This window comes from Miscanthus floridulus, chromosome 6 (assembly GCF_019320115.1).
Source record: "Miscanthus floridulus cultivar M001 chromosome 6, ASM1932011v1, whole genome shotgun sequence".
In the NCBI taxonomy this organism is placed as follows: domain Eukaryota; kingdom Viridiplantae; phylum Streptophyta; class Magnoliopsida; order Poales; family Poaceae; genus Miscanthus; species Miscanthus floridulus.
In genome coordinates this window covers 143,538,692-143,548,479 of record NC_089585.1, presented here as the reverse complement: position 1 = coordinate 143,548,479, position 9,788 = coordinate 143,538,692, and positions in this window count along the sequence as shown.

Here is a 9,788-nt window from a genome sequence, read left to right as displayed (position 1 = left end):
TAGCTCATTGCACTACCGGAAGAAGTGCTGGATGTATCCACAAAGGGTTTCTTAGTCCTTCTGTCAGTAGTTTTTGAGATCCCATGGGTTCCTAGAATGCTTGTATATGCCCTGGAAGTTTCCCACGAAGATCTCTTTTAGGTCTGTCCAGCTTTGGATTCCGTTGGGCAAAAGATGTTTCAACCATGTTCGCACCAAATCGGCCAGGAAAAATGGAAGGTTGCGGATACTGAAATCATCATTATCTGCTCCACCGGCATTACAAGCAAGCCAATAATCCTCGAGCCGCAACCAGGGTTTGATTCCCTAGAGTATTTTAGGATGTTGATTGGTGGTCAGTACCGTGGCGGGAAGGCGACATTGAGGACATGTCGACCAAAGGCCTGAGGTCCTAATAGGCTGGGGCTCAGGCTTCAATCCTCGCCACTGTCATAGAGTCCACCACGATGAGAGTGGTAGCCATGGCTAGCTCCCTCCCTTGGATCGCTATGGACATGCCTACGATCACCGAGGGTGTCACGCACATCACGGTTGCGGCCGAGACACTGATGTACCAGGACCACGGTGCATAGCCTGCTGCCTTGGGTCACCTAGAGGACTGACGCATCCTTGTCGTGTTGCTCTAAGGGTGTGCGCTAGCTGGCGTTGAGCTCGCGTCATCGAGACAGTGAGTTCTCGTCCTGCTGTGCCGCCACATGCTTGAGTAGCGTGCGAATCTCATGATGGGCCCGATGGTCTTTAGGCATTGTGGACCCTAGAAGCCCCTAGAGCAAGGCCGCCATAGTGGTGATGTTCTGGCTCACTCGGGCAAAGTGCAGGAGTCCTTATCATCATCGATGATCCTCTAGTTCACGTCACAGGCCATGGCACGCCCACCGCGTCCGTGGCGCTCGATCTCTCGATCAAGCTCCATGCACCCTTGCTTGAGCTGGAGTCGCGCATCCTTGAGCTCTTGGTGTCAGGCCTTCAGATGCTCCACCCGCAGGCGAGGTTGGGCCCCTACATCCCTCTTGGCCTCATCGCTGAGGTCGTTTGTTCGGGTAGCCTCTTCCTCATGGACGCTTTCGACGTGTCCCTCAGGGGTACCCATCATGAAACACTCATGAGAGGGGTGATGGAAAGATTCTACAACATGTTCGGTCATCCCCGTGAACTCATTGTTCACGGGGGATGAAGGCGTGCATTGCGCCACAAGGTGGCCATCGGTCTCTACGGCGTTGCGAAGACCAAACAGGAGCGCTGTCGAGGTGCTACGAATGAGGTATTCTAGAGAGGGCGGCTCTCCTCTGGCAAGCTATGCCATGACATTGGTGAACAAGAGGGTGAGGTGGCGCAAGTTCTGCCAAGATGCCCAAGGTCCTAGGAAGGCATCAAGCTAGCCCCCTAACCTCCTGTAGTCGAAGTCGAGGAGCTAGTTGCTTTCAAGGGCGTGGGCCTCCAGTGCGTGCAGCTGTAGCTCCTCAAGTGCCCCAGCGATTGCATCGTGCTTGGTAGAGTGGAGAGGTCAGACAGTGGCGGGAGCCATTGCCAACTCTCCCTCCACCATGACGATGAAGTCTAGGTCCCCAAAGCGCACGTGCACGCCCAGGACATATCCAAGGTTGTGACTGGCCATCTGAGGCCTAGTGTGGATGTCTTGACGCACAAAAGGTCCCTACCTAGCGCATTAACTGTCGGTGTTTCGAGTTGCCACCGGCTAGTAAATTTCTAATATTGTGCGTCTGTCCTAGATGGTGTGCTAAGAGGACATGAGGTTTATACTGGTTCGGACAGAATGTCTCTATGTCTAGTTCATTGCTGCTGCTCGTGTTACTAACACTAAAAGTTCATAGTAGGGGTTACAAACGATCGAGAGAGGCACCGGTCCCAAGTCTCTAGTGAGAGGAGCAAACGGGTACCGAGGGCTCGGTCGATTCTCGACTGTGTGCTTTGTGTTCTAATCGATTCATGGTTTGGGTCCAAATCAGTGTGATGTGCTATGATGAGTTCCGATGTAACTTGTGGGACACCTTGCTTTCCCTTCTATAAGCCAAGGGAAAGCACGGGTTACTGTGGTGGAAGATAAGAGAACGAGAGAAAGAAGTCCTTCAGGATCATTGGGTCCTTCTCATTTTTGCGGGTCCCATCAACCCTGTAGACATCAATAGGGATAGCTCCTCATCATGGTCCTGTCCATCACTGATGCCATGTGCAGGCGTCGTCTGCTGGTCATGGCCCTTCACTCTATCTTGGTGGACGTCGTGATGAACTGATGCGCCCGTTAGTGTTCGTACGGGGGTTAGGCAGAACAGCACCGATACACCCAATGTTGTTCCTGATGTGAACCCCTAGGTATGGCCTGTCGTGGGTCATGGGCTATATCGAGGCATGCCAGTCTCTTCCTGATGAGGACATGGTACCTTCGGATATGAACAATGATTATAAGGTGCGCTCGTTCCTACATTTGCATAGTGGCTTTGGTTATAATTCACTTGGTTCCACATGTATATGTCACTATTTGATTGTAGGTTCAAATGTGTTTCATAATGGAAGTTCATCAAAGTTGAACTTTTGGTTCGTCGGCAGCCCGACAGTGCCTCATTGGGAAGGCCATAACTCATCCATCCGGAGTGCGATCGAGGTCAATGAGCACTTGATGGAAAGCTTGTTTGATAATCTTTCAAATAGATCTGGTCCCATCTCAATATCACGTCAGCAAGGCCTCCAAATCACCAATATATTCTGTCACTATTTTTGGCAGGAGCTACACTGTTGTCATGAGCTTGTTAGACATCCTTAGGACCCAGGCCCAAGTTGGAGCACGCCCCAAGAAGATGGAGAACACCTAAGAGATGGCCTTGGACATCCTCCTCCTTGGCCACCACCTTAGGAGGCCAGCAAGGACGTCCAAGCCAAGCCAGAGGCCCAGTCCAATCCAAGTTCGAGTCTGCCTCGGCCGTCAGGACCAGTCTGCAATAAAACGGATGCCCAGGACGCATTCGAACTCCGTTTTTGATAATCCACATATGGATGGAAAGCTAATTTGATAAGGAAGCCAATACAAGTGGTTTCACATTAAACCCTCTTTGGAATCAACAGGAATAGTCGAAACAAGTCAGCATCCAGAACCTGTCAGGGTGCTACGACACCTACTTTTGGTCTGTTGGACCGTGTATCGTGTTTGGGCCCATTAAGGGGCACGTCCAGGGTAGGCGACGACCCTAAGACCTTTATAATCATACGCCGCCGCCGTCATTAGGTTTTGGGTTTTTCTTAGATTATTCTGTCAAGAAATAGTTTCGCTGTTCTTCGGTTTATGAGACCCCAACTCATGAGATTAATCATTCATCTGCAATTCGGTTGCTTTCTTTCTCATTCTTGCTTGTGTTCTTCATTGCGCAGGCAAGGATTAGCCTTCTTGGCAAGGTCAACCTAGTCCGTGACTTGGTTGATAACCAGAGGAGCTGTGGTGCTAAGATTGCAGGGTTCGATCTTTCGATCTGAAGCCGAATCGGTGTGTCATTCTCCGCCACAACGATAGTTACCATCACCTGACAGAAGATCGGGATCCCCATCCCCATTACTTCCCTAACATCAAATCTTTGACCTAGGCCCATATGCTCGGACCTGGAGTGGTTGACGGTGGTATGGGTCTCCGTTGGGAAAACAGAGCCTCCGGCCTCAGGGTCGGGTGAGGCGGAGTTCCTCCCCAAAGGCTGGGGAAGGCAAAGCACATATCCAAGGCTCGGGCAAGGCGAAGCCCAAACCTAAGGGTTGGGCGAGGCGGAGCCAACCCTTAGAGGTCAGGCGATGCAGAGCCCACAGCCTTGGTATCGGGCGAGACTGAGCCCACCCCAAGAGGTCAAGCGAGGCGAAGCCCGCCCTCAGGGGTCGGGCGAGGTGCAGCGTGGACTCGAGGGCCAGGCGAGGCGGAGCGTCGACCCGAGGGTCAGGCGAGGCGGAGCATGGACCCAAGGGTCGAGCGAGGCAGTGCGTGGACCTCAGAGGTCGAGCGAGGCAGAGCCCTGCCCTCGGAGGTCGAGCGAGGCAAAGCCATCCCTCGGAGGTCGGGTGAGGCAGAGCCCTGCTCTCAGAGGTTGGGCGAGGCAAAGTCAGCCCTCATAGGTTGAGCGAGGCAGAGGCTGCCCTTAGAGGCTGGGCGAGGCGGAGCTTGCATACCTAGGGGTCGGCGAGAGCTATAGTCACACTCTTGATCGCTCGGATGAATCAACAATGATGGTTATTAGCTCCTCCTCTTCGTGTACCCAAGTATAGGTCTCCGACAGGTAGCTATTCTCTTGACCCACTTCCAAGGAAGATCGATAGGGTTTACTATGAAGCCTTTCAAAGGTTCGTCTAATAAGTTAGGGCCATTAGATTCATTCGGCAAACAGATATAGAGCCTCCCTTCCCGATGGCATAATGACGCACAACGGTCGCACTATACCCGATTCGGCAAGCCATTCTTACACCAATAAAGGTAACCACTAATAAGATAGAAAATGTCCTCATACAGAGCTAAAACCAGAGCCATATAGCACTCACAGTTATACTATAAGTTTCAGATGACCATTTACAGATAAATTCTTAGTGAGAGGAATCTAGAGCACCATAAAAATAGCCCAATACTCTAGCCTCCTTGTTCCATATTGCTAAAAACATCTTTTAGTGTTTATTGCATATTCCATTAGTCAAGTTACAAGATTATGGTTTTAGTTAGAGCACTAGCACCATACTACCCAATGCAATACTCCATAGGTAATAAGGCACAAGGTAACAAAGCATTAGAAAATCCTTAGCGGCAGTCAAGGTAGACACATGCAATATGAATTAAAAGATTAAAGGTGTATAGGACAACTAGGAAGATTCCATGCTATACTTACCTTAAAACACCGATCCTTCTTCTATTGAATCATAACCTCCAAAGGACTTCTTCTGAATCACTAACTTCTTTTATATCACCAACGCAAAGCTCACCGACTGGACATGATCATAAAAGCACCACACAAGCATCTATGCAATCATACACGAAGCAAACAGTAGATCTAAATTAGAACAATACACCAAACATAATAAATAACAGGTAATGAGGTTTTAAAGATGTTCTACATGTTACTATGAACACACAGTCGCGAAAAGCACTCTAATCGGAGCTATAACAAAAAAATTATGAATTAAACAAGATTTTCTTTAATAAAATAATAGATTAAATCTAACCTCGAATTTTAAAAGTTGATTATATATTTAACAGTAGTATAAACATGTAGATTATGCAATTACGAATCTAACGCAACTTGAACGGGTCAAATCGGAGTTAAAACAGAGAAGATATGGCCTAATGAAGACAGTGGCAATTTTGTAAATAAACAAAACTCAATTTTGATTTAAAATAAATAAAATCAGATTTTGAATTTGGGCCAGGGACTATGGACACGAATAGAAGAAAGGACCGGGGCTCTTTAGAATAAAATTAGGGTCGGTGGGTTGTAATCTACAAAAATACGAGAGCTCTTTAGCAAAACGACCGGTGAAGGGGTATCTTCTATTCTTGGCCCTTGATCACAGATCGGACGGTTGGAAATAAATCAGCGAGAGAGAGAGCGGGTGGCGTGGCCGGTGGCGAGTTTGACGGCGGCGCCATGGACGGCGGCGAGGAAGCTCGCGGGCAGAACTGGTTTTGACGTTCCCGACCACCACCGGGCACGGGAGGACCATGGGAAGCAAGAGAAGCTCGAAGCGAACTCGATGGAGGGTTCGGAGGGAGCTACGCCGGCGCGGTGGTGAAGCTGTGCTCGTTATGACGGATCGGCACGTCGGTAAAACTTCAGCATGGTGGAGGGAGATAGAGGGTGAGAGAGAGAGCGTTCGCGGCACCAACAGATTGCCTACCTCTCGTAGATGCTCGGCGACGCGGACGCGGTGGTGGAGAGACGGCGGAACGACGAATCCCACGGCGGTGGATCTCCGGCGGCGTGCGGCGTATGGAGTTGCGTCTGCTACGGCCCAAGGTGAGGCGGAGGCTCGCGTCTAGGGTTCGGGGAAGATGGTAGGGTGCTGGGCTGCTATTTATAGGGGTGGTGCGGCGTGGGGCGCACGCCAACCAAGCGAACACGGGGCGGAGGCGAACTCCTTGCGCAGACGGAGTCCAGGATAACGTCGACTAGAGGTGGGAGAAGGCCCAGAAAACGGGCCCGAGGTGTCAGCGGAACCAGGGGGGACGGGCGCTGTGGCTTGGGCTGCTGCCTGCAGCTGGGCCGCACGAGTGAAGGCGAGACGACCCAAGAGGATAGGGAAACGACCAGTTTTCCATTTTCCAATTTCCCTTTTTCAATCTAAATTCAAATATGATCCAAATCAAATTGGAATATAGTTTCAAATATACTTTTCAATTCAAATAAAAATGAGAAATTTTGATAAGCTTCCCAAAAATAATTTTTACATTTTTTTAAAACTCTTTTATTTTTTCAATTCTCTTTTTCTTTCTTTTCTTTTACTTCAAAGCCATTTTTAATTTATTTTCAAAAGCAATTCAAACCATTTTGAATCTTGATTCAAACCACTCAAGCAATAAATCAAATGCATCGGCATGTATGCACAACCATATTGCTACTCCTTATGATAAATTTTAATATAATGAAAAATATTCTTTTTTTATATTTCATGAGAACAAAATACAAAATTAAATCAATTTATATCTTTTTTGAAAAGAGTAAATTTTAGGGTGTTACAATAGTAATGATCTATCTGTATCGTGGAAAGTACAAACGTTCGAGTTTATTTGTTGGTCAACTTTGCAAGGTTGTTGTCCCCTGATAAGAGAGAACGGTGATGGCTTAATGTGAGGACAAAATATGTTGACACTTAGGATGCTACACTGCATCGTAGTGCCAAGTGGTACACGATATCGGATTGCGTATCCTAACATAAGGCAGGACAAATTCAGCGAAGGAAGACATAACCATTTATTCATATTAATTAATTATGATTCACATCGACAAAATAAAAAAACGAATGAAAGGATTCATGTGTTTTTCTCTCTATACTAGGTTTACGCCGTTAGCTTGAGGCCACTGCGGTAGTTGAGCCAAAAAAAAAGTATTTCACATAGGTAATAGTAACACCGTAAGCAGTGGCGAACGCACCCTGTTCGGCTTGCTGAAACTTGGCTAAAAGTGACTGAAAAACACCGTTCTAGCTGAAATGTTGTGAGAGAAAAATACTGTTTCGGCTGAAAAAAGAAACCGAACAAATCGGATTTAAGGTAAGCCGAACGGGGAGTTATAGGAGTGGCCTAAGGGGACCCCATTGTGTTCATGATGCTAGGAGCGTGCTAGAGCCCACCCTGCACCCCCCTCTAAATTAAGATGCAATTTTATACATTAAGTGATGTTGTCCATCGAATATAGGATCAAGGCATAACTACACAAATCACCGACAGTGGAAAACCAATCTTGATAACATCATTTATGAAGTTATAGATCAATACTATGAATAAAATTTATTTAAAGATTGATCAAATTTATAAAAAGGTATGAATATGTTTGGCAATAAATATATACGATAAAACTATGCTTCGATATTTTTTGTATAAACTATACACATCGATTGATTGTTATTTGATATTTTTTTATAAACTTAATCAAACTTGAGACGGTTAGACTGTGTATTATGTTTTACTTTTTACAGGACCTACATACTCCCTCCATTATAAAATATAAGAAATACAGTTTTGTCGTAAGTCAAACTACAGTAACTTTGATCAAATTTATAGAAAAAAATATTAACATCTAACCACATCAAAGAGGTATACTATAAATTTATATTCCATAATGTATTTAATTAAGATAATTTCAAGTCCTACACATTTTTCTTCTTTTATATAAACTTTGTCAATTTTAATATAGTTTGACTTATATTTCAGGACATAAGAAGTAAAGTTGAGCTAGGGTATAATAATATGCTAGCCGCGTAATTTGCGCGGACCACTTTGCTATTCTTCTTTTACATAAAAAAGGTATTGACGAATGACGAGTGAGGAGCTAACAAATGATGCGAGACACACACACATGATTGGCAGAAACAACAATTTCCTTTCTGGACGAATTAGACTGTTCCGAGCCTGTCACCGTCCGAAAGTTTGTGAAGAGCATGACGAAAACGAGCTGCCAGAACCCAAAGCAGCTGTACGGATCAATTCGACTGGTATTAAAGTTGGCTGATTTTATTGTGAAAAAAAATACTGTAGATTTTTGCTGATAACTGGGATAAGTTGAAGCGAACACGCCAGACTGAAGTACAACCGTAAAGAGGAGGCATCTTGGACGTCCATCTCGATCAAAACATTGGTACTCAAGTACAACCGAGTTTTTGTATGAACGAGAAAATATACTATTAAGGATGGATTTTTTTGGACATAATCTCCGTGTTCGGCTGGGCTGGCTGGGCTGGCCAGTCTCCTCACATGAACGTTTTTTCAATAAACCAGCCAATAGTACTTCTCTATCATATAAACGAACGATCAACGATACGAACCAGGCAACCGACCAGGCCGAATACGATGGGAAAAAGATGGATTACTCCTTCATCACTGCAAAAAGCAAGCATGCTTGGCGAGTAAAAACAAAAAGGAAGGCGTTCTAGGCAACGGAAATATACTGCCACAGTGGATGTCTGACTGTTGGCAAATGTGTGTGTGTGGATGCGTGGGATACATCGATTCCAATGTTGGTAGGAGTGGTAGGCCGCAGGAGCAGGCTAGCTAGATCCCTGACCCCTCCGCTGGGCGCTTAGCTTTTAACGCAGCTGCAGGATCGGCAGGAGCAGAAGCAGCAGCGGCAGCAGAAGAAGCTCGTCAGTAGTGTGCAGGCCAGTAGTGGTGCGAGCGGCAGCTGCAGGGGCGAGCAAAAGTCTTTAGATAAGCGGGCAAGAGGAAGACAATGGATCCGAGGTAAAAATACTGCTACACCTAAAAATTTATCATCATTTACGAGCGTGTTTAGTTTCACTTGGAATTTGGAGGACTGTAGCACTTTTGTTTTTATTTAGTAATTAGTATTTAAACATGGACTAATTAGGCTCAAAACATTGTCTCGCAATTTTCCACTAAATTGTGCAATTATTTTTTTTTACGTCTACATTTAACACTCCATACATAATGTGACAAATACTGTAGCACTTTTTAAGATTTTAGCTGACGCTGAGACGAGGCACGGCCAAACGAACGGGCTCGGAAAAGGGCGTCCCACCGCCAAAGATAGATAGCGAGTGATCGAGAAGATCTCACAGAGGAATTTCAGTGTCCCCACTCCGCCACTTAAATCCCCCACACTTTCTTTTCTTTTCCTTTATTTCTCTCTCTTGCAACCTTCCTTCCACAGCATAGAGAGACGCAAGAAGCTTTCTCGCTCTACTTCTAGTCTCTCTCTACCACTCCACTGCTGTGTGTGTTGTGCTGCTTCCTTTTTTTTCCCTTTTCTTCCCTCCTCTCTCGCCCTCTCTCTCTCATATGTAGCCATCCACCCACGTCACTGTCCTAGACTGAAGAAATCGCAATAAAAATCGCTAGCGCAAGCCAGCAGGCTAGGAGGGAGGGAGAAAAGAACAGAAAAATAGGTGTTAAGAGTTCCCCACTGAAGGCTGAGTAGAATACTAGAGGGTGATGATGGCGATGATAGCAACAGGACCAGGTATATAGGGCAGGGGAGAGGAGGCGAGTGATTAGGGGGAGATAGATAGAGACAGGGCGCTCTACTGCACTAGCTGCTCAACTCAGACCTCTTGCCGTTGGCGGAGCAGCAGCGGCTGAGCTC